A 23,935-nucleotide genomic window follows, 5' to 3' on the forward strand; every position below is an offset into this window, starting at 1 on the left:
AGAAAGAACACAATACAAAAATTGCATATCATCAGATATTGACAGGTGCTATGAAAAAGAGCAAGTACAGAAAGGGTGGATTTGGGTGTTATTTTTAACTGGATGTTCAGGCACAGCTGGCAAGCAGGTAACATTTGAACAGAGACTGCAATAGGAGAGGTTGAGTGAGGTGAGGTTATCTGGCGAAGTAAGCCCTGTAGGGGAATTGGCCACTGCAAAGACCCTGAGAAAGGGTCATTTGTTTCAGAAAATCAAAGCTCAAAAGGTGGTAATATGTAAGGAGAATGTACTGAACAGAGAGTGATGAGAGATAGTGTCGGAGGATGTTGAGGACTGAGATGGCCTCCCCGCTACAGCTGAAACTCAAGACACAAGGAGACTTTCCTTCACATGCTGTTCCTCTCACTTGATTAATATTGTTTTCAAAGAATCTTGTGCCTAGAAATAGATCTCCACTTTATTTTCATCAGTTGATTAATATTCTTGCATTTGTATTTTGGGAGTTACATTTTGGAGTATATCAACTCAGGTATCCCCACTCTAAAGATGCTCATAATTCACAACACACACATGCGCACAAAGTGCACTATGACTTCCACAGGCCATTTTACGATCAGGCTCTTCTCACCTCCAGCAACAATAATTAGGAAAGAAATGATACAAGATAAGCTGTGAACATCAGATTATCTTTCCCCTAAATAAGTAGAAATAGGATTCAAATTCCAGTTGATAAGCCTGCCATGGACATGTACACAAGGGGCTCCATTTTAGTATGCCCATTTTGTGTGCTGTAGTTGAAGATTATATATATATAATTTCTGTTAAAGAACCTACAGAGTGAGGAAAGTAATGGACATGAGGGGAACAAAAGATCTAGTAAGCTCATGTGACCCCTGAGAGAGTGGGATGAGGAGGAAGATTCCTTGGTTCTGACAGCAATTCAACCCCAGTTATATTCCCATGGAGACAAGAATAACTAATGAAGCAGCAAAAAATAATTCACACCAAAGAGAAGAGTAGTAATTTTTATGATGTCAAGACAACTTACAGATTGATCATCCCATTAGAAAAATTAGCAACGAAAGTAAACCCACAATTTACATCAGCAAAGATACAATGTACAATAGTGGGGGATTTTAAAGGTGAAATACTAGAAGTCTTTTCTAACTGACATTAAATGCCAAACTTTTGGAATCAGAAAACCAACTTTTGAATGTTGAATCTACGGCTGTTTGAACTTGGAGAGCCAAAGAAATCTTTCTAAATGCTAATATCTTCACTCAAGCACAGGGAAAAGCCCTATCCATTCTCTTAAGGTGGTTGGCAGAGATAATAATACACACAAAAATCTTGGCATAGTTCCTTCACCTTAGAAAACAGATATCACTAGTGATGAGATTTGGTTGATTTTTTTATTCTACTTCTATAACTTCCTTAATGCTTCCTCACCTCTCAGTTCCCAATTCTACAAACTTATTTTAGGTCCTTGTCATCTCTGCTATGTATCACAGGATGACACCCCTCTACTTGATAGTCACATTGACCTGGAAAGATATTTCTACAAAGCTGATCACGAAACTGTCGACTGACATCAGTGACACTCCTGAAAAATGTAGCCAAAATTCTGTAGCTTCAAACATGAGGTTTGGCTCTCAGTGATGTTTCTGCCAGCTTCACCCTCTTCCTGACCTACCCTTGCCACATTGATCTTCTAAGCATTAAACTTGACTAGCAGCTTCACTTGACAGCACAGGTTTAATGCTTGCTATCTTTATACACCACTTTCCTTTGCTTAGAGTCTCACCCACTGGTCTATTTGGAATTTTTCACTCCCTCTCCATCTCCAAACCTCCATCTCATTTTTAGACTATGTAGATCATCTCCTTAGTTAACTTTTTAAAAAATATTCCCACAGAAAAAAGGCTCTTCTTCATGCACTTAATTTAGCTGTAAAGGCCATCCTTTATTAATTTTTATAAATTGCGTGTCTTTTTTTCCTGTCAGACTGTGAGAAACTTGAGGCATGTAACAATGTTACATACACATATCACTTTTCCATCCCCAACTAGACTTAGTTCAGTTGTCAGTAATCGCTCAACAAATACATATTGCATGAAGAAATGAGAGAATGTGTTCTCAGAGAAATTGCTGATGATGGGAGAAAGAACAGAAACATGGGAATGCTGATATGGAGGACAAGAGAGGAATGTTTCCCATATTCTGAGATCTGGACTGAGTTAGGTGTCAGACTATGTTTTTAAAGAACTAAATACAATAGAATAAACAAAGCACAAAAGAAAATATCAAAGTATATCAAACATATAAAAGTACGTGCCAAATTATTTCATGATTCTTTTTGTTCAGTTGAGTGTGTGTGTATGTGTGCATACGTGTTTATTTCTGTTTGTATGTGCACATATGCTGGATCATAATGTAAAAGACATGCCTTATTTGGGACACAGGGAAAAAGTTTCTTATCCACTGCAGAAAATGCAAGAATACTTTTAAAAGAACACCAGTACCTGCTAGTGAGAGAAAGACAATATGAATGAAGAGCCCAGCAGTAGAGCTGGGTCCAGAGAGAACAAGCATGCAGAGTAGGTGCTGAAGTTCCCCAGAGTCAAGGAGCTGCAACCCTATTGTTCCACTTGCTTCATCATGGCATCCACCTCTGATGGCCCCTGATCTAATAGTTATCCCTGTACCTATCTCATGTGTATCTGACCACACTTGTTTTTATATGGTGTGATAGTGGATAAGACTGTCCTTTCTCTCATTTTTTTTGTGGCATTCTTTCCTTTGTTATTGTTGGGCTTTAAGTTTTGATCTGTTTTATGACACATCCAATGAATAGACTAGTCCTGGTTCTCTTCCTAGTCCAGTAGGCAAAGGCTTCCCTAGATATACCATAGAATCCTACTCCTGGCACAGCTATTTATCCTCCTTCTTCATGTACTTAACCCTGAGATCACTACATCATATCACATTTATTTCATTGTACTAGGCCTTCTTCATTATGATGTAAAGTATACATTTGCAGGACTTCATTTATTTTATTATCTTTTGTGGTTTCATAAATGTGTGCATTTATACAGAAAAACATTTTTAAAAATGTATAATTTGTAAAATAAAAACAATGGCAGGGAAACTAAGACCAGGCTAAATCGAGTGGAGTCAAATAACAGTTAAGCAAAACTGAATTAAACTTTAAGAGTAACTTCTAAAACAAAAGCTGCAAAATACAATACTTTAATCACATCAACATGGGTCTCTAAGTTAAGATAAAGGGTCAAGGTCCTGGAAATGAAAATATAAAAGATAATTTTTGAAAAGCAGTGGAAGAAGCAATATATAAAGTTGTAATTCCTATCCATATAAACAGATAGATTTAAATATGCTTATGAACATGATAGAGGTGATTATTAGTTGTATGCAAAAGAATGTCTTTCACAAGATAGAGAAGATACAGAACTTTCTACATTTAAAAAGTAATGAAGGGTGGCACAATATGAAAGACAGATAGATTTGACAACACAAAATTTATAAATTGTCATAATTCCCCCAATAGTATCTGTACATAAAGAAATTCAATGCCAAACAGCAAAATTGGTGGAAAAAATTCCAATTTTTGTTTGAAAGTATGCAATCAAAACCAACAATAAACACAGACTCCAGTCTATAAACTGTGCAAAGAACTGACACATTCAATTTTCAACAAAATGAAAATCTGATAAACACAAAATATATATGCATCCCTAGTAGTAATAACATAATTGCAAAGTAAAACTCTTTAGCACTCTTCTTCATGTGTTAAATAATATTTTTGTGAGTACTCACAGTGAAAGAAGATTCTCTGAAATGCAAGTCTCATAAACTGCTGTTGCAAGGTAATATCGACCGCCACTGATCTAGATCTTTTTAATGAATACAAAACATATTTAAATAAACTACATCTTAAAATTTTTTTAAAGACTCTCACTTTACTGAAAATCCCTCCACACCTACCTTTTGATTTTCTTACACACTTTGCTGCAAAACTCCTCAGATATGTTCTAATTTTACTGGAACCAATTTATGCCTCACATTCTTTCTTCAGTCTCACCTAAATGGACTTCCATGCCCATCACTTAATTATCAACAATGGTTCTTGTATTGCTGAGCCCAACAGTCATTTCTCTCTTTAAATATTATATAATTTCATTATAAATTAATCATTTAATCAAGCAAACAAACATGGAAGTCTCTTGTCTCTGGGCTAGAATGTTCAGGTGACATCAGGTAAAAATTCTCATTTTCTGTTCTCTCTCAATCTTTGCAGTACCTTCTGTGCTCTCAAACTCCCCTGGGCGCAGTCTCTGAGAGGGAGAAGTCTGTGTGGAAGTCCAAATTTCTCTCTGGACAGTTGATTTTGGAGACTGAAGTCCTGTCCTCTGACAAGATAGGAAGGAGTTAAACATTGGTCTCTGAGCCATATTTAGGACTCCAAAAGAAACAGACATGCCCTGCCCAGCCCAAGGATGCATACATGAGGGACTACAGCAAAAGAGATATTTACAGCTCCCTATATCTGCTCATTAGACACTGTTTTCATTGTTACTTACACCTAGGAACACACGATTTCCCTGTGGGACACTGGTCTGGACAGAAAGGAAATTTTTCCTGCTGATTCTCTCTTCAGTAGTAATCATGTTAGAAATTAAGTGAATCCTGATTTTCTTACTTCTTCTTCATGAACTCTCCTGCCTTTCAGAGGTCCAATCTCCCAGCATCCTATCTCAACCCTGAGTTCAAGTTCCTCAGATTCTAGATTGAGGAAACAACTGCCTGGATTAGGGACTCGGATCTTCAAAGTGTGGACTTATGGTGGGCCACAACTCCTGATATTTTCAGGAAGTCATTATTTCCCTCAACTAGGGAGAGAACTGTGTTGCTTTAAAGCTCTGGGCACTATACTCCTTGGTTTCATGACATATTTGTGAAATGAATGAAGAATTCCATACTTCTAAGATAAGAACTGTCTTTAGCCCCACATTATGAAAACTTTGTGAATTATGAGATGTATTTATAAAATAGTATGCTATATAATCTGAACATAACACCTTATAAACATTGTCTAATTTAATTTTTGGAAAATCCATTCTGTGAAGAAGGACTATTATGAATTCCATTCCCTGTTACAGGAATGGAGCTTGTAGGAGTTTAGTGATCTGTCCAAAATTATAAACAGAATAAGGGATAGGCATTGATTGTAATTCTGGCAGAATGCTTTTGATTTTCAAGCTCTGAGCCAATGGTTCTCAAACAGAGAGGGTTTTGCCTCTGGTGATTTATGGCAGTGTCTGAAGGGATGCTGCTAAATACCTACAATACACAGAACAGCATCCAACACAAATAATTATCTTTTCCCAAATGTTAAAGTGAGAATGTGAGAAAATCTATTCTAGGCCAGCACTTCTCCAATATACATATAAGTAACCCAGAATTCTATCTCAAATGCAGATTCTCATTCAGCAGGTCCTGGAGGGCAAAGGGATTCTGCATTCCTAGCAAGCTCCTGGGTGATGTTGATGCTGCAAGTCCCAGTCTGTGGACCAGTATTTGAGCAGCAATGCTGTGGTCTTGTGTTACAGTCAGGTGTAGATAGTTTTAAATCTTCTGAATCAAATATTGTATCCATATATAATTTTGAAAGTATATTGTATTCGATAATTCCAAAGGCTGTGATAAAGTCTGTGTTTGATTCTTTTATATAAGGATCCTTGAGTGACACCAAGTAACATATTTTTAAAAAATATATACTTCAGGTAGAATAACAGCCTCCTAAATATGTCTGCATCTTAATCCCCAGAATCTTTGAATAGGATGGTTAATGTAACAGATAGAATTAAGATTGCTAATCAGATGACCTTAACATAAGAACATTCATCATGGGGTTCATGTCAAGATTGTGGTGTAGGCAGACTCTGAACTCATCTCCATCCATGAACACAACCAAGTTACAACTGTTCTTGGAACAATTACCCCTGAGAGAGAACTGAAAACTGGATAAAAAGTACCCCTGCAACAAGATACAGTCCTGACTGAGGTGGAAGAGGCCTTCACAAGCCACAGTGTTTCACAGCTGGCCAGGAGCAATCCTAAGGTTGCAGCTTTCCCTGGAGGAGTGGGTGATGTGAGGGGAGAAGGTTACCACTATAAGCATCCTTTGGACTCAACACAACTGAGACAAGTCTCACAATAACTGGATTTTCTGGTTATTAACTACAATGGGGGAATCCCTCTAGAAAACCTGTTGGACATAAGTGGAAAGAATCCAGCTCTTAAAGGGCCCATGCACAAATTTACCCATTTCAGAAAGCAACCTAAAGTCACCAGAAAGAATGGTGCACAGTCCTTTGGCAAAAAGAGACTCACGTGATAGGCTTTGGTTGCATCTCAGTGAGAGGTGAGATCTCTCCAGGGACTGAGAAATTGATGGTAACCATTGTTGTGACCCAGTAAAGGTGTGCTGACACAGATGATAACAGAAGCCATTAGAGTAAGAACTCCAGTCAGCCCAGGATCTGCCCCACCTATTATAACACCAAGTTAATCCATCTCAGCCAGGTCAAGCAGCCCACCCTAGAGAGCAACCCCACCCAACAGCAAGCCCTTGGGCAACTTGTAAGCCTGCATATGCTGGGTGCCTGGATCCTCTGCAGGCAGGAGAGTGGGTCTTCTTCTGTGTGGCAGGGCATGTGCCAGGAGTGGGCAGAGTGTGTGGGGCATTGGGGGAGTGTGTGTGTCCTCTGCAGTCATGTGTGTGGGTCTGCATCAGGGGGTCAGGACATACATACAGGGCAGGACTGTGTTGATGGTGTGTGTGCCCCTGTGGACCTTATCAGCTGCAGATGACTTGTGCTTCTTAAACAGCTACATAGAGAATTGGCTCCACTTTCCAAAGCCTGAAACAATCAGGTGCTCCCATGCCTGGGCCAGCCCCACTAAGCTGCAATCCTGAGAGAGCTGATGACAGACTTTCAGGACAGAGGCCTACAGCAATTGAAAGCCCCTGAGCATAACAACTAGCCACACTGTGGGTCTACTCACTTAACAGAAAACGTACAGAAGGAATGTGTCTTTAGACCTTGCATCCAACTGTGCTGGGGGCTCTCCATGCCTTATAAACTGACTGGAGGGTCCATAGTAGCAACATGCAGCTGAGCATTACAACCAACCAGCCAAGGGGACAGCCTGGCCTCCCTGCGGCAAAAGAAAACATGCCAAAATAGAAGGAAGCATGTAGCCAATGGAGGTCACCACTGGAACATTTGGAACTGGTGACAAGAGAAGCACACTGCTGGGCCTCATAAGGCATCACTTATCCAAGGCTACCTCTCCAAGATCAGGATATGTAGCTGACCTACCTAATACATAGATATAAGCACAAACAAAGACGTAAAATGAGGACAGAACTCATAAGAGAACAGAACAAAATCCCATAAAAAGAACTAAATGAAACAGAAGTAAACAACTACCTGACAAAGAGTTCAAACAAAAGTCATATGGATGCTTACTGGTCTTTAGGAAAGAATGGATTGATTCAGTGAGAACTTCAAAAAAGAATTGGAAAATATGAAAAAGAACCAATCAGGAATGAAGAATACAATAATGGAAATGATAAATTGCCTAGAGGGACACATAGTAGAGTAGATGATATAGAAGAATGGATCAGCGAGCTGTATGAAAGACTAGAGGAAATCACCCAAGCTGAACAGATAAAAGAAAAAAGAATTAAAATGAACAAAAACAGTCTAAGGGACCTCTGGGACAAAAATCAAGCACACTAACATTGTATTATAGGGGTCCCAGAAGGAGAAGAGAGAGAGAAAGGAGTAGAGAATATATTTGAAGAAATAACAGTTGAAAACTTTGCTAACCTAAGGAAGGAAATAGACATCCAAGTAGAGGAAGCACTGAGAGCATCAAACAAGATGAATCCAAAGAGACCCACACCAAAACACATTATAATTAAAATGTCCAAAATTAAAGATAAAGAGAGAATCCTACAAACTGCAAGAGAAATGCAACCAGTGATATACAAAGGAAAGTCCATAAGGCTGTCAACTGATGTCTCAGCCAAAACTCTACAGACTAGAAGGTAGTGGCATGATATATTTAAAGTGGTGAAAGGAAAAAAACCTACAGCGAAGAATACTCTATGCAGCAAGGTTATCATTCAGAATGGAAGGAGAGAAAAGTAGTTTCCCAGTCAAGCAAAAATTAAGGAGTTTTTCACCAAGAAACCAGTCTTACGAGAAATGTTAAAGGAACATATTAAGTGGGAAGGAGAAAACCACAAATAGCAATAAGAAAATTATCAAAAATAAAAAGGCAATAAAATCACTGGTGAAGACAATGGTAGAGTAAAAGTAGCAGATCAACCAACTATTGAAGATCTGAAGTTAAAAGACAAAACTACTAAAATTACCTACTTCCATGATAAGAAGGTAATGGATGCACATACAAAAAGAGGTTACATATGATATCAAAAACATAAATCTGGGAGGATTGTCTAATAGAGTAGAGATTTTAGCAAAAGTTCCAACTAAACAGACCATCAAATTAATATAGATTGCTATATACGTAGATTAGCATATATGGATCTCATTGCAATCACAAACCAGAAACCTATAATAAATGCAGAAAAAACTAACAGAAAGGGACCCAAACATAACACTAAAGAAACACATCAAACCACAAAGGAAGAGAACAAGTGAAGAAGGAAGGAACAGAGAAGAACTACTAAAACACCCAGACAAAAGGTAACAAAATTGCAATAAATACGTAATTATCAATAGCTACTTTAAATGTCAATGGACTAAATGCTCCTTCAAAAGACATAGCATGGCTGATTGGATAAAAAACTAGACCCACGTAAATGCTGCATATAAGAGACACATTTCAGACCTAAAGACACTCAAAAAATGAAAGTGAAGGGATGGAAAAAGATACTCCATGCAAATGACAAAGAAAAGAAAGTTAGAGTAGCAATATTTATAGCAGACAGAATAGACTTAAAACAAAAGCTTTAATAAGAGACAAAGAAGGGCACAATATAATGAAAGAAACAATACAAGAGGATATAACACTTGTAAATAAGTGTGCAGCCAACATAGCAGCAATTAAATATATACAGCAATTATTAACAGAAATAAAAGGAGAAACAGACAGTAACACAAGAATAGTAGGAGACTTTAACACTCCAATTTCACCAATGGATAGATAATCCAAACAGCAGATCAATAAGGAAACATTGACCTTAAATGACACATTAGATAAGATGCACTTAGTAGATGTATATTGAACATTCTATCCCAAAACTGAAGAATTTGAGTTGGCCTGGTGGAGCCGTGGTTAAGTTCACATATTCTGCTTCAGCGGCACAGGATTTGCCGGTTCGGATCCCAGATGTGGACCTATGCACTTCTTGTCAAGCTGTGCTGAAGCAGGCATCACAAATATAAAGTAGAGGAAGATGGGCATGGATGGTATCTCAGGGCCAGTCTTCCTCAGCAAAAAAGAGGAAGATTGGTGGCAGATGTTAGTTCTGGGTTATTGTTCCTAAAAAAACAAGTGAAGAATACACATTCTTTTCAAATGTTCATGGGAAAGTCTCCAGGATCTATCACATATTCAGCCTCTAAACAAGTCTATACAAATTTAAGATTGAAATAATAGCAAGCATCTTTTCTGACCACAGCAGTGTGAAACTAGAAGTCAACTACAGGAAGACACTTGGAAAAGCAACAAATATGTAGAGATTAAACAAAATGATACTGAACACTGATTGGGTAGATGAAGAAATCAAAGGAGAAATCAAAAAATACTTGGAGACAAATGAAAATGAAAATACAACATGCCAAAATCTATGGGATGCAGGAAAAGTGGTTCTAAGAGGGAAGTTTAGAGAAATACAGGCTTACTTCAACAAAAAAGAAAAATCTCAAATGAACCATCTAACAGTGCACCTAAAGGAACTGGAAAAAGAAGAACAAACAAAGCCCCAAATCAGTAGAAGGAAGGATATAATAAAAATCAGAGCAAAAATAAAGAGACAAAAAACAGGAAAAATCAATGAAACCAAGAAGTAGTTCTTTGAAAAAATAAAGAAAATTGACTAACCTTTAGATAGACTAACCAAGAAAAAAAGAGAGCTTAAATAAATAAAATCAGAAATGAAAGAGGAGACAATACAATGGACACCTCAGAAATACAAAAGATCATAAGAGAGCAATATGAAAAGCTCTACACCAACAAATTGGATAATTGTGAACAAATAGGTAAATTCTTAGAATCATACAGCCTTTCATTACTGAATCAGGAAAAAATAGAGAATTTGAATAGACCAGTCACCAGTAAGGAGATCAAAACAATAATCAAAAAGTTCACCAAAAATAAAAGTGCAGGAACAGATGGCTTCCCTGGTGAATTCTACCAAACATTCAAAGAAGACTCAATACCTATCCTTCTCAAACTCTTTCAAAAAATTGCAGAGGAGAGGGAGCTTCTTAACTCCTTCCTTGAAGCCAAAATTACCCTGATACCAAAACCAGAAAAGGACAACACAAGAAAATAAAATTACAGGGCAATATCAGTGATGGACATCGATGCAAAAAGTCTCAACAAAATACTAACAAATCTAATACAACAATACATTAAAAACATCAAACACCATGATCAAGTGGGATTTATCCCAGGGATACAGGAATGGTTCAATATCCGCAAATCTATGTGATACAGCACATTAACAAAATGAAGAAAACAAGTCACTTTATCATCTCAATGGATGCATAGAAAGCATTTGACAAGACATAGCATCCATTTATGATAAAATCTCTGAAGAAAATGAATATAGAAGGAAAGAGCCTAAATATAATAAAGGCCATATATAACAAACCAATAGCTAATATCATTCTCAGAGAAAAACTGAAAGACATCCCTCTAAGAACAGGAACCAGACAAGGATGCCTACTTTCACCATTCTTATTTAAGATAGTATTGGAAATCTTAGCCAAAGCAATCAGGCAAGAAAAAGAAATAAAACAGAACCAAATTGTAAAGGAAGAGGTGAAACAGTCACTATTTGCAGATGACATGATTTTATGTATAGAAAACCCTAAAGAATCCACCAAAAAAACTTTTAGAAATAATGAATATGGGGAAGTTGCAGGATACTAAATCAACATAAAAAAATCAGTTGTGGGGCTGGCCCTGTAGCTGAGTGGTTAAGTTCACGTGCTCCACTGCAGGCGGCCCAGTGTTTCGTTGGTTCGAATCCTGGGTGCGGACATGGCACTGCTCATCAAACCACGCTGAGGCAGCATCCCACATGCCACAACTAGAAGGACCCACAACGAAGAATATACAACCCTGTACCGGGGGCTTTGGGGAGAAAAAGGAAAAAAATAAAAATCTTTAAAAAAAAAATCAGTTGTATTTCTATACACTAACAATGAAGTAGCAGAAAGAGAAATTAAGAATATAATCCCATTTACACTTGCAAAAAAAGACTAAAATACCTAGGAATAAACTTAACCAAAGAGGTGAAAGATATGCACTGTGAAAACTATAAAACATTGTTGAGAGAAATTGAGGAAGACAAAAGGAAGTGGAAAGATATCCCATGCTCTTAGATTAGAAGAATTAACATAATTAAAATGTCCGTAAATCCTAAAGCAATCTACAGATTCAGTGCAATCCTTATCAAAGTTCCAACAACATTTTTCATAGAAATAGAATAAAGAACACTAAAATTTGTATGGAACAACAAAAGACCCCAAGTAGCCAACAGAATCCTGAGGAAAAAGAACAAAGCTGGAGGTAGCACACTCCCTAATTGCAAAAGATGTTACAGAGCCATAGTAACCAAAACAGCACGGTACTGTCACAAAAAGACAGAGACTCACATCAATGGAACAGAATTGAGATCCTGGATATAAGCCCACAGATCCATGAACAGATAATTTTCAACAAGGGATCCAAGAACATACAATGGACAAAGGAAAGTCTCTTCAGTAAATGGCGTTGGGAAAACTGGACAGCCACATGCAAAAGAATGAAAGTAGACCATGATCTTACACCATACACAAAAATCAACTTAAAGTGGATTAAAGAATTGATTGTAAGACCTGAAACCATGAAGTTTCTTGAAGAAAACACAGGAAGTACACTCTTAGATACTTGTTTTAGCAGTTATTTTCAAGTACCATGTCTGACCAGGCAAGGGAAACGATAGAAAAAAGAAACAAATAGGACTACATTAAACTAAAATCTTCTGTACAGCAAAGAAAATTATCAACAAAATGAAAAGAAAACCTAACAATTGGGAGAAGATATTGGCAAACCATATATCTGATTAGGGGTTAATATCCAAAATATACAAAGAACTCATACATCTCAGCAGCTCAAAAACTCACAACCCAGTTAAAAAATGGGCAAAAGATCTCAACAGAAATTTCCCCAAAGAAGATATACAAATGGCAAACAGACGTATGAAAAGATGGTCAACATCATTAACTATCAGAGAAATGCAAATTAAATGTATGATGAGATACCACCTCACTCCCATCAGAATGGCTGTAATTAGCAAGATGGGAAACAACAAGTGTTGAAGAGGATGTGGAGAGCAGGCAACCCGCATGCACTGCTGGTGCGAGTACAAACTGGTGCAGCCACAATGGAAAACAGTGTGGAGATCCCTCAAAAAATTAGGAATAGAACCACCATACGATTCAGCTACTCCACTGCTGAGTGTTTATCCAAAGAACATGATAACATGAAGGCATAAAGATACAGGCACCTTTATGTTCATTTCAGCATTATTCACAATATCCAAGGATCAGAAGCAACCCAAGTGCCAATCAATGGACAAATGGATAAAGAAGGTATGGTATATATACACAATGGAATACTACTCAGCCATAAGAAATGATGAAATCCAGCCACTTGTGACCATATGGATGAACCACAAAGGTATTCTGCTAAGTGAAATAAGTCAGAGGGAGAAAGTCAGATACCATATGATCTCACTCATAAGTAGAAGTTAAAAACAACAACAAACAATCACATAGAGACAGAGATTGGATTGGTGGTTACCAGAGGGGAAGAGAGGAGGCAGGACAGTGAAAGGGGTGATCAGACAGGTGTGTGTACTGATGGATTGTAATTAGTCTTTGGGTGATGAATGTGATATAAACTACAAAGAAATTCAAGTATCATGATGTACACCCTAAATTTATATAATGTTATAAGTCAATGTTACTGCACTAAGAAAATAAAATAATATTTTGAAAATAAGGGATCCCAAATAAGGGATTGAAATTCTGTCAGGATACTTGCAGTTCTCAAATATGGGACAACAGTTCTCAGCAAGAGGTAATTTTGCCCCTGGGGATATTTGGCAATGTCTGAACAAATCCATGTCTTGTAATCCGCAGGACAGCACCCTGCACAAATACTTATCCAGCCCCAAAGGTGAACAGTGAGAAGGTGAGAAATCCTTCTCTATCCAGCAGTTCTCTCATGTCATTGTGCATACACATCACTAAGGTTTGTACTTCAAATGTAATTTCTGACTCATCAGGTCTCCACTGGGCTCAAGGACTGCATTTTCTAGCAAGCTTCCAGGTGTTCTTGATGCTGCAGGTCCTGGTCTGTGGACTCCACTTTAAGTAGCAAGACTGTGGTTCTGTGTTAGAGTCAGGTGTAGGTAGATTTAGGTTTTATCCGTCAAGAATCTCTTTTGCATGAAATTTTGAGAGTTAATTTCTCACTCACTCTAGAGGGTTTGAGAAATTCTATATTCATTTTTTTTAAAAAATATAAGGTCTCATGAATGACATAAAATAAGATGCCCTTGAAAAAACTTGTAGTAGGCAGGATTAAGACCTCCAAAGGATGTCCACATCCAAATCTGAAGAGTTTTGGATATCAATGTTTTTCTCTAGAATTCTGTCAGGAAAAATAATAAATAATTGAATTCATACTGCTTCATAGATTGTAAATTTAATTTTAATAGCAAATCAGGCTTTCCAACCCATGACTATTTGATCCTTGCATCAAAGGTTGAAGGTCAGTATAGTATAGAAGAAGGATCAGAAGACTAGATGATAAAATTGGGATCCAAGTTTGGTAGCTGCAATAAATACATGGACTTGAACAGTGAGTACAATCTCACTTCTGATGTGAAGAGACTCAGACTTACTCCAAATATTTCAGATGAAGAAAATAAAGCTAAGGGTTCTGCTTCAATAATACCTCTATGTGTATGCATCTATTCTTGGGTAGACATAGAAATATATGAGGAGGATACACAATTGAAAGAGAGGTTGTGCACGATATCCAGGAACCCACACTCTAGCTGTAGAGAAAGCCATGTAAATATATAAACTGATAATTACATCACACTGTGACCCAAGCAATAACTAAACAAAGGATGATTCACAGAAATTGTGACTTTCAAAGAACAATAACTTTTGTCTGGAATAGTTAGAAAGGTTTCATGGAAGGGTTCATAACTTAGAAGTGCTTTGTGGATGAATGAGATACGTGGTAAGTTAAGGGTATCCAGATTGACGAGACATTGCATAAATATGCAGATATACAAAATAGCATAAATATAGAGGGATAGATGTATAGAAGATAGATATAAATAAATATAGATGCAGACACTTATAGAGACTGAAATTTGTACTTAAAGTATGAGGTGGATAAGTGTAGCAGAGAAAACCTGGGAGGAAATTTTAGGAACTTGGATATGTACCTATAAGTGACTATGAATCATTCATATTTACAATCCTACAACTGACTTGCTCATTATAGTTTTCACTTATTTATTTTAATTTAGTTTATTCTGAATGTATTTTGTTGGAATAGTTTATATATTCCCATGGTTCACTTCTTTCCCCTCAGCCAGTGAAAAGTACCGAATATACACTTCCAGAGATATTTTATGCATATTCAACAAAATGTCTGAATATCAGTTAAGTTCATTTGAAAACAGTTATTTTAGTGGCAGTGTGGCAGACAGATAGAAGATGGTGAATCTATAGGTGTAAAGACCAATCTGGAGGCTATTGAACAGTAAGTGTGAAATAATAAAAATGTAACCTAAAGAAATGTCAATGATGATAGATGTTACCAAGCAAGGGCTTGCCACCTGATGCACACAGAATCTGAAACTGTGGTATATCAGTCTTTGAAAGAGGAAAGGCTTTGTTGTGCAATTAATTGGTAAGAAGACAAGAGGCCAGGCTCTCAAATCTGTCTCACCTGTCCAAGGTATGGAGTAAGGTTTAAGGGATCAGGGAGGACTGGCTGGTATGCAGAAATGCTGGCAGGATACGTTTCCACTGGAAGATCAAAATTTCCTCTTCTGTGCATGATGCTGGCTGGCTTCCTCTCTTGCCCCTGAAAAATAGCTTTACCACCCTCTGTGGAGATAGGGTCAGTTACAGGAGGTTACTAGGAAAAGAACAGTAAACCAGGGTAAAGTTGTTATGCAGCTAAAGCTATCTCCACTAATAAAAGTTTCTAGAGATTTAGAGTCATCCTTCTCTTCTTGGCACAGAGCGGGAGGCACCCTTACAAGTGGTGATTTCTCTTATAAATTTCCCTTACAAAAGGGTAACTTCTACTAGGTTTTCAGAGCTTTCCCTGCACCTGCTATTTTTTACTAACCATCAGCCCAAAATAGCCCTTATGTCAAAGAGGCATATTTTGGGGTGGCAAATTCTTTTCCTGGTCCTGTCATTATATAGAAAGGAGAGAATCAAAAGTTTTGTGGAAATGTGGTATTTTAATTGAAATCAAATATGTTATCATGCTGTGAGTACACTATATTATTTATCAGGTATCCAGGATGTTTGCAATAACTTTAGAAACGCTAGTATACTGGTTCTAGCCAGACATAGCTTCCTTGTGAGACAATGAGAAACCCAATTCTTACCTGTAGTCCTATGATTGGTATACATGAGCAGATGCCTTGTCCCTATTACCCTTGGAAGGAACATAATAAAGTAGCTGAGGGTCATGAGCAGGATCATCCCGCTCCTTCAGTGCGGTTAGGTAAGCAGGAGCAGTAATGATTAACAGAGCCCAGGGACATGGTAGATACTTAAGAAATATTTTTGAAAGACAAATACTGCATGGTTCACTTATTTTTGGAATCCAAAACAGTCAAATTCACAGAAGGAGAAAGTAGAATTGTGGTTGCCAGGGACTGAGGAGGGGGAAATGGAGAGATGTTGGTCAAGGGGTACAAAGTTTCAGTTACACAGCTGACTGCATTCTGAATATCTAATATACAGAAATGTGACTATATTTAATAATGCTGTGTCACATACTTGAAATTTGCTAAGAGGTTAGAACTTGTGTTCTCACCAGAAAAAAATAGAAAGGTCATTTGAAGTGATGATAGGTTAATTAGCTTGACTGTGGTGGTTGTTTCTCAAGGCATATGTATATCAGAACACCAGGTGGTACTCCTTAAATATATTTATTTGTCAATTATACCTCATAAAGATAGAAAAAACTTAAAAAGAATAAAACAATGTACTAAAAAGAGAGCGATGTGTTTTGAGTAAATAAAAAAGATAACTTCTGCTATGACTTTTTATTATACAGAAATTTGAATTTGAGGAGACTATGAGACTGATCATGGTGCATGAGGAGAAGACATTTAAACTTTCAGTTAATTTTTATATAAAATGTTTCTAAAGCTGCTGTTGTTTTTATTCAGATTTTCAAGAAACCAGAATTACATCAGAAAACAATAATTTTAATTGCTTGATTTAAGTCCTCTGCAAAATAAGGCAAGCACTGATCTCTAGGGTCCTAGGGGTACAAGGAGTGGAAGTAGATATGAATCTTAGCATCTCCCCTAGACTAGCTCTCCAGAGGCAAGAGAGGGGCTGCCTTTTCCACTAGCAGGTTTGTAGCTCTGAGAAATATGGATGTTCTTTTTTCATTTAAGGTATATAGAAGATGCCTTAGGTTCAGTCAGTTCTTCATGGGAAAAATCATTAGGGGAAATTTTGAGCCGCTGTAAACATTAAGTCTCTGGAATAAGAAGGGCCCTCTTGCTACAGAGCTTTGTACAGACGGTCTGGCTTAGCTGAGCTCCTACACAGCAGTGTCTGTACAACTTTTTCCCGGGAGTGGGAGAATGGAAGGACCTTGAGAGCTTTCAAGTGTATGTCTGTGATCTTCTGTGACATTCTTTTGGAAGAGTTGTACAAGGGAGAATAGGCAAATGTTAAATACAATTGAACTGAAAGATATAAATTGAAGCTTCTGGGAAATGTAATAAACAGAACCTACTGTAAATAACATTGTAAAGTGTGGTAAAAAATTATATTGGCTCACAAGAGAAAAAAATGGAAGAAATAGTTAGAAAGAAGATTTTAAATATCATACTTCCCAGACTTAAAGACACAATTATACAATAATACAAATTGTATACAAAGTTTCAATAATACAAATTGTTTAATCCATATAGTAACATCATTTGGGAAATAAGAAACAATCATATTTAATTTGCAGATTAGTTTTCAGTTGAATTCAAACAGAAGACAGGTGAAAATTTGCCAGATAAGGCAATAGTTCTTAACTACGGATGATCATATATCCCTCTCCTCTCCCAAAGGGACATTTGACAATGTCTGGAGACATTTTAGATTGTTACAATGGAGGGAACAGTGGTTTGGGTGATATTGTCATCGAGTTAGAGGCCAGAGATGCTGCTACACATGGTGTAATGCATAGGGTAGGCAGTTCAATAGACATTCTTTATTAAAAAAGCATAAATCACTATTTACTTTGATATCTTAAGTAGTTAGTCACAAAGAGGAATGATAGTTAAAGTGCTAAACTGATATTTCAAGTACAGATATAATTAAGTAAACAGACTATTTCTTCATATCACAATATATGCACATATTTTTATAGAAATTAGTTCCAATTATAGAAGTTATTTCAAGTGTTTGCTTTTCGTTAGTAACTGTGGGAATGAAAAAAATTTTTTCATTTTGCTAGACCTTTCTTTGCAGAATTCATGAAATCAATAAGATCAGAATGCCTTACATGAGGATTTGATTACATGTTACCATTTAACTTATTTTTTGTTTTTTAAAGATTGGCACCTGAGCTAACATCTGTTGCCAATCTTCTTTTTTTTTTTTTTAATTCTTCTTCTCCCAAAGGGCCCCCAGTACACAGTTGTATACTCAAGTTCTATGTCCTTCTGGTTGTGCTATGTGGGATGCCACCTCAGCATGACCTGATGAGCAGTGCTAGATCTGCACCCAGGATCTGAATTGGCAAAACTCTGGGCCACCAAAGTGGAGAGCGCAAACTTAACCACTTGGGCACAGGGTGGTCCCACTATTTAAATTCTTGAGTTCATAATTACATTCTTAAGTCTTAGAATTATATTTCAGAACATGAATAGAGTTGTTTTATAATTTTTGAAAAAGTAAAATTAACTAGGAATTCTTTTCTGAATCATTAGGTATTCCTGTCTCGGATACTTAACACCTATCAGGATTATAACACATCTATTCTGTCTCACCTTATATTCTACACAGAGGAAAGTTAAGCATGCTTCACGTGCCAATTGTTCTCCATAATATATTATTTCTAAGACTGATTTTCAGATCCTACCATCAGGAAAAATATTTGCAACAGAGAAATATAACTGCTGGGGTCATATTCTCCCTCTTGGGCTTCTCATATTTCCCAGAACTGCTAACCCCCCTCTTTGTGATGTTTCTGGTCATTTACAGCTTCAGTGTGGTAGGAAATCTTCAAATGATGGTGATTATCAAAACTAACCCTAAAATACACATCCCCAAGTACTTTTTTCTAAGCTATTTCTCATTTGTGGATTTCCGCTATTCCTCCATCATTACACCCAAGATGCTGGTGAACCTACTTGCAGAAGACAGAACCATTTTGTTTTCAGGATATATGGGGCAATTATTTTTCTTTTGCACCTTTGTGATGACTGAATTAATTCCATTTACTGTGATGGCCTATGACCACTTTGTGGCCATTTGAACCCTCTGTGCCATGTCACAGAAACTCTGTGCTGTGCTAGTACTTGTAGCATATGCATGGGTCATAGCATGTTCTTTGCTACTCACGTGTTCTGCTAAGTTATCTTTTCAAGGTGTCAATATAATCAATCACTTCTGTGAGCTGTCCTCCTTGTTTTTCCTTTCTTGCTCAGATTCTTATCTCAGCCAATTATGTCTTTATTGTTGCCACCTTTAATGAGGTGAGTACATTGCTCATCATTCTCATGTCTTATGTGTTCATTGTCGTGACCCTGAAGATGCATTCAGTTGATAGATGCTGCAAAGTCTTTTCCACCTGTGCTTCACACCTGACCACCATCGCCATCTTCCATGTTGCCATTCTCTTCCTCCGTTATGTACCAACTCCAATAACTCCTGGTACACAGTCAAAATGGACTCTGTGTTTTACACAAAGTAGCGATCCTCATGTTGAATCCTCTGATTTAGAGTCTGAGAAATAAAAAAGTCAAGGAGACCATCAGCAACATAATGAAAACATTTTTTTCGTATCAAATGCATATACTGGTAAATATTTACTTCAGTTTTTGCAGAACATCTTTCTGATTTTGTAATGAACTTTGTATCAAGAGTTGACTTTCAAAAACCGCTTTAGATTTTCAAAAAGAAAGAACATTTACAACGAAAAGACAATGAATTTTAGGTTAAAGAGACCAAATCTGATGGTATAAACCAGAGGAGATCAATTGCCATGACTTCATCTTTAGTTAAAAAAATGATGTAATATGACTTAGCTCATAAAGTGGTATGTGGAACAAAATAAATCGTAGACCACATATCTGGTATATAGTATATGTGCAATAAATGCTAGTTCTGTTATTATTTCTTCCTTGATAATTGAAAAGTTATAGGTGCTAAATAGGAAAACAATTTTGTGGTTTAAATTTAGTGACATAGATGACAGGAAAAGATGTACTCTCACTTTCAAGAACATCACAAGCCAGAGTTGTTGGTAAATATAATAAAAGTGCTGGTGGGAAGAGAGAGTGTAAAATCATTTGTGGCTGTGAGAGGGATTGTTTCATAATTGCATGCCTCCTTTACCTGACTCTGAAGGATAAGCAAGTTATTAAGAGAAACAAAGGAGAAAGATACTAGTTTTATTCAGGAGTAAAGAGCGTGAACTATGTTCAAGAGATAAGTACATATAACCATCTCAATTACTAAACAAATATTTTGTGCTACTATTGTATGCTCTATGCATACAGGGTATATTGTTAGGTGCTTAAAGGAATGAAAATTTGCATAACTTTTAGCTACTGTTCTAAATGATCTCTAAAAGTGTTCCAGTGTATAGGATGAAAAGATTTATATAAGCTTGCTTCTTGAAATAGAACAAAAAGAGAAAATATATTCATGTTCCATATTATATGCTTCCTTTATATCACCTACCAATCAGTGTAAATATATTATTATTATTATTATTATGGCAGCTTGACCATGGGTATATCTTAGTTTTCTTCATCAGGAATCTCTAGGCAGTCTTCATAAAATAATTCAACGGATTTGTTGTAAGTTTTGAGAGCTGTTTGCTTTCCTGGAATGTGAATGTTGCTTTAAATTAACTATAATTTTTAATTATAATCTAAGCAAAGAAAAAATAAAATCCAGATTATTGTGTATATGAGGGAGGATTAATTTTCCCAGTAACAGTGCAATATTTATTATAAGATGCCATCATAGACACAGGCATCCAATGTGGACACTTTATTACATCACTTTGATCTTTTCTTTTATCTCTTCTATCATCAGTTTTGCTTGAAATTTTTTTTAAAGATTTTATTTTTTCCTTTTTCTGCCCAAAGACCCCCGGTACATAGTTGTATATTCTTGTTGTGGGTCCTTCTACCTGTGGCATGTGGGATGCTACCTCAGCGTGGTTTGATGAGCAGTGCCATGTCCATGCCCAGGATTCGAACCAATGAAACACTCAGCCGCCTGCAGTGGAGCGCATGAGCGCAACCACTCGGCCATGGGGCCAGACCCTTCCTTGAAATTTTTATACATCAGTTTTCCCTTTTATACTTTTTCTGTCTGAATAAAATTCCAAATTTAGTCAGTAATATATTGAAAGAAGAAATTCTAGCAGTTTTTATAAGGGTAAAATAAAATCTAGGCAACAATTTTATGTTGGTTCAATGAAATAATTTGATATTATTGTAAGATTTTAAACTTAAAATGATAAATTAATATTACCATTTTTTTTACCCTTTTTCTCCCCAAAGCCCCCCAGTACATAGTTGTATATTCTTTGTTGTGGGTCCTTCTAGTTGTGGCATGTGGGACGCTGCCTCAGCATGGCTTGATGAGGAGTGCCATGTCCGCCCCCAGGATTCAAACCAATGAAATACTGGGCAGTCTGCAGCAGAGCGCACGAATTTAACCACTCAGCCACAGGGCCAGCCCCCAATATCACCTTTTTATTGTTAATATTTAGAGAAGAAATAACCAACATTGTTTTCTGTATTCACAAGTAAACTGTCTTCTTCTATACATTGTCACTTATTTGATATTTAAATAAACTAGAACAATGATGGATACATAGCAGAAAAGTTGTACAAATGTTGTTGGGAATCAATGATGAACAATCCATTTTCAGAGAATAAATCTTTTCTATCTTGGCAAAGAATGACTAAATTTGTGTGAAGTCAGAGACACAATCTCCTTACTTTTATTCTGAGGAAATGGAGATATATATTGTTTAAGTGCTCTGACAACTATTTTAAAATTAATAGTTGACACAATCAAGACAATAATTTGAGACTTCAACCCTACAGGCCTTAATACATTTCATTAAATACTGATATAAAATTTCGTATGGTTTCATTTTCTAACTTTAAATTTCAAATTATCTTTGGTAACTTCTACAGCTGCTGTAGAGCTAGATTTTTATTAGTTTTATTCAACTTTGTTTAACTCATGTGCTTCTTAAATAAATTAATTTTTAAAATTTACAAATCTGTTAGAATTTTCAAATGACTTCAAAAATAACTTATAGTAACTTTAAGTGAAAAAGAAAAATCTAATGTCCAATGCATACTGTTGTTATGTTATGTTCATAATAATTAATCTGAAATATACAGATCATCAGATTTCCTGTCATTTCTTTTGTCCTGGGAATCATGTTTAAATCCACCTACTCTCCAGAATTGCATCCTTTAATAATCACACTAGTATATTACTTTGCACCCAAAATATATGTATATTGACCATTTATTTACTTTGTTAATAAAGTTATAAGTGGCTTTTGTCTACACAGACCTATCATTATAATGATCATTATATTGGTCCTATTCAATAACTTAACTATATTACAAATTTTTGTAAAATTTTCAAAAGCAAAATATAAAATGTCCCTGGAAATGCATCTCTTAATGGTATTGATTGAGATGAATTTTATTTTTTATTTCAATTTAAAACTATCCATGGATGAGTATTTTTACTACTAAAATAATAGAGATTTCAGTATACTTAAATTTGATCATCTTACAAAAAGAAGGATGGGAACACAGCTGTGGTTTTTTGAGGAATAGGGCTGTCACTCCATATTTTTTAACATCACACACATATTAAGTCAAAAGACCTCTAAACACTTACCATTAATGATTATTTTAACCATTTACTAAATATAATTATATACATTTCATTTGTCATTTAAGGTGCATCTGTTAATATTCTAGTTTTGAAATGGAATTGTGCAATCATTAGAGAGATTCACTTGTTTAGTTTTTTAGAAATTTATGAAAAAGTCTTTAGTATGATTTATTAAATAACAAATTTAAAAAACATGTTACTGTTTCACTTAGTTGAATTTTTCTTAAATCAATATGATTAGGCTTTTGGCTTAAGTGTAGGAGGTAGAAAGCCAGAAAGAGATTTGCTTTCAATATTACAGTACAAAAAGCTAGATTTTCTGCAAATTGAAAACGTTTTTGAAACCCATTTGATAGCTTGGGTCACTGTGCAACTAACCAACACAACCGTAGAGTTACCAGTAACAGCATTCCATTGCTAGGGGAGGGGGAAATATCAGGAGAGAGAGACTCTCTGGGGTATATGTGCAAAGAGAAGGCTTACAGCTTAAAGTTAATTAGATATTAAACATATCTTGTAGGCCAAGCCCCATCCTAAGTATAAGGTAACACTAGAGGAATTTGGATATTTTCGTACATTGAGGTAGCCATCGTATCAACAACACTGAAGCCCAGCTCAACTCCCACACTTAATGTTATGCCAAAAGTGAGTTAATTTCCAGGCTTGAATATCGTTTACTTCAGTATCTATTGTTCTAAAAACCATATCCATTCTTAAGCAAAAATTATATGGCACACAAATAAGTGGAAGAAAATAACTCACTACAAAAAGACACAGATATTAACAGAATTAGATTCAGCTATGACCTAGACATTAGAAATAACAGACAGGCAATCTAAAATAAATATGACTGCTGTTGGCTCTAGTGGAAAGGTAGACAACACAAATGGATAGACGGGTATTTCAGCAACGTCATGGAACTATGAAACTGAATCAAATAAAAGTGCTAGAAAAAAATAAAAAATAACAGAGATAAAGGATATTTTTTAAACTTTTTATTGAGATTCTGATAGCATACAAGCTTGTGAAGTTTCAGTTGGACATTATTGTTTCTCAGTCATGTTTTAGGTGCACCACGTCACCCTTTGTGCCCATCCTGCACCCCGCTATCCTCTGGTAACCACTTATCTGTTCTCTTTGTGTACTTGTTTAATTTCACTTATGAGTGGAGTCATACAGAGACTGTCTTTCTCTATCTGGCCTAT

The 23,935-nt window shown here is 36.3% G+C and overlaps 1 long non-coding RNA gene across 1 annotated transcript; it reads right to left on the minus strand.

Annotated features, from left to right (window-relative positions):
* Positions 1-1,022: 1,022 nt before the first annotated feature.
* LOC138922882 (uncharacterized) lies at positions 1,023-16,115 on the minus strand. Its single transcript, XR_011436027.1, has 3 exons — positions 15,989-16,115; positions 15,313-15,473; positions 1,023-4,430 (listed from the first exon to the last, which is right to left on the minus strand). It is a non-coding gene; the product is annotated as an uncharacterized lncRNA (long non-coding RNA).
* Between the last annotated feature and the right edge of the window lie 7,820 nt (positions 16,116-23,935).

The sequence above is a fragment of the Equus caballus genome, unplaced genomic scaffold (genome assembly GCF_041296265.1).
Source record: "Equus caballus isolate H_3958 breed thoroughbred unplaced genomic scaffold, TB-T2T haplotype1-0000016, whole genome shotgun sequence".
Lineage (NCBI taxonomy): Eukaryota > Metazoa > Chordata > Mammalia > Perissodactyla > Equidae > Equus > Equus caballus.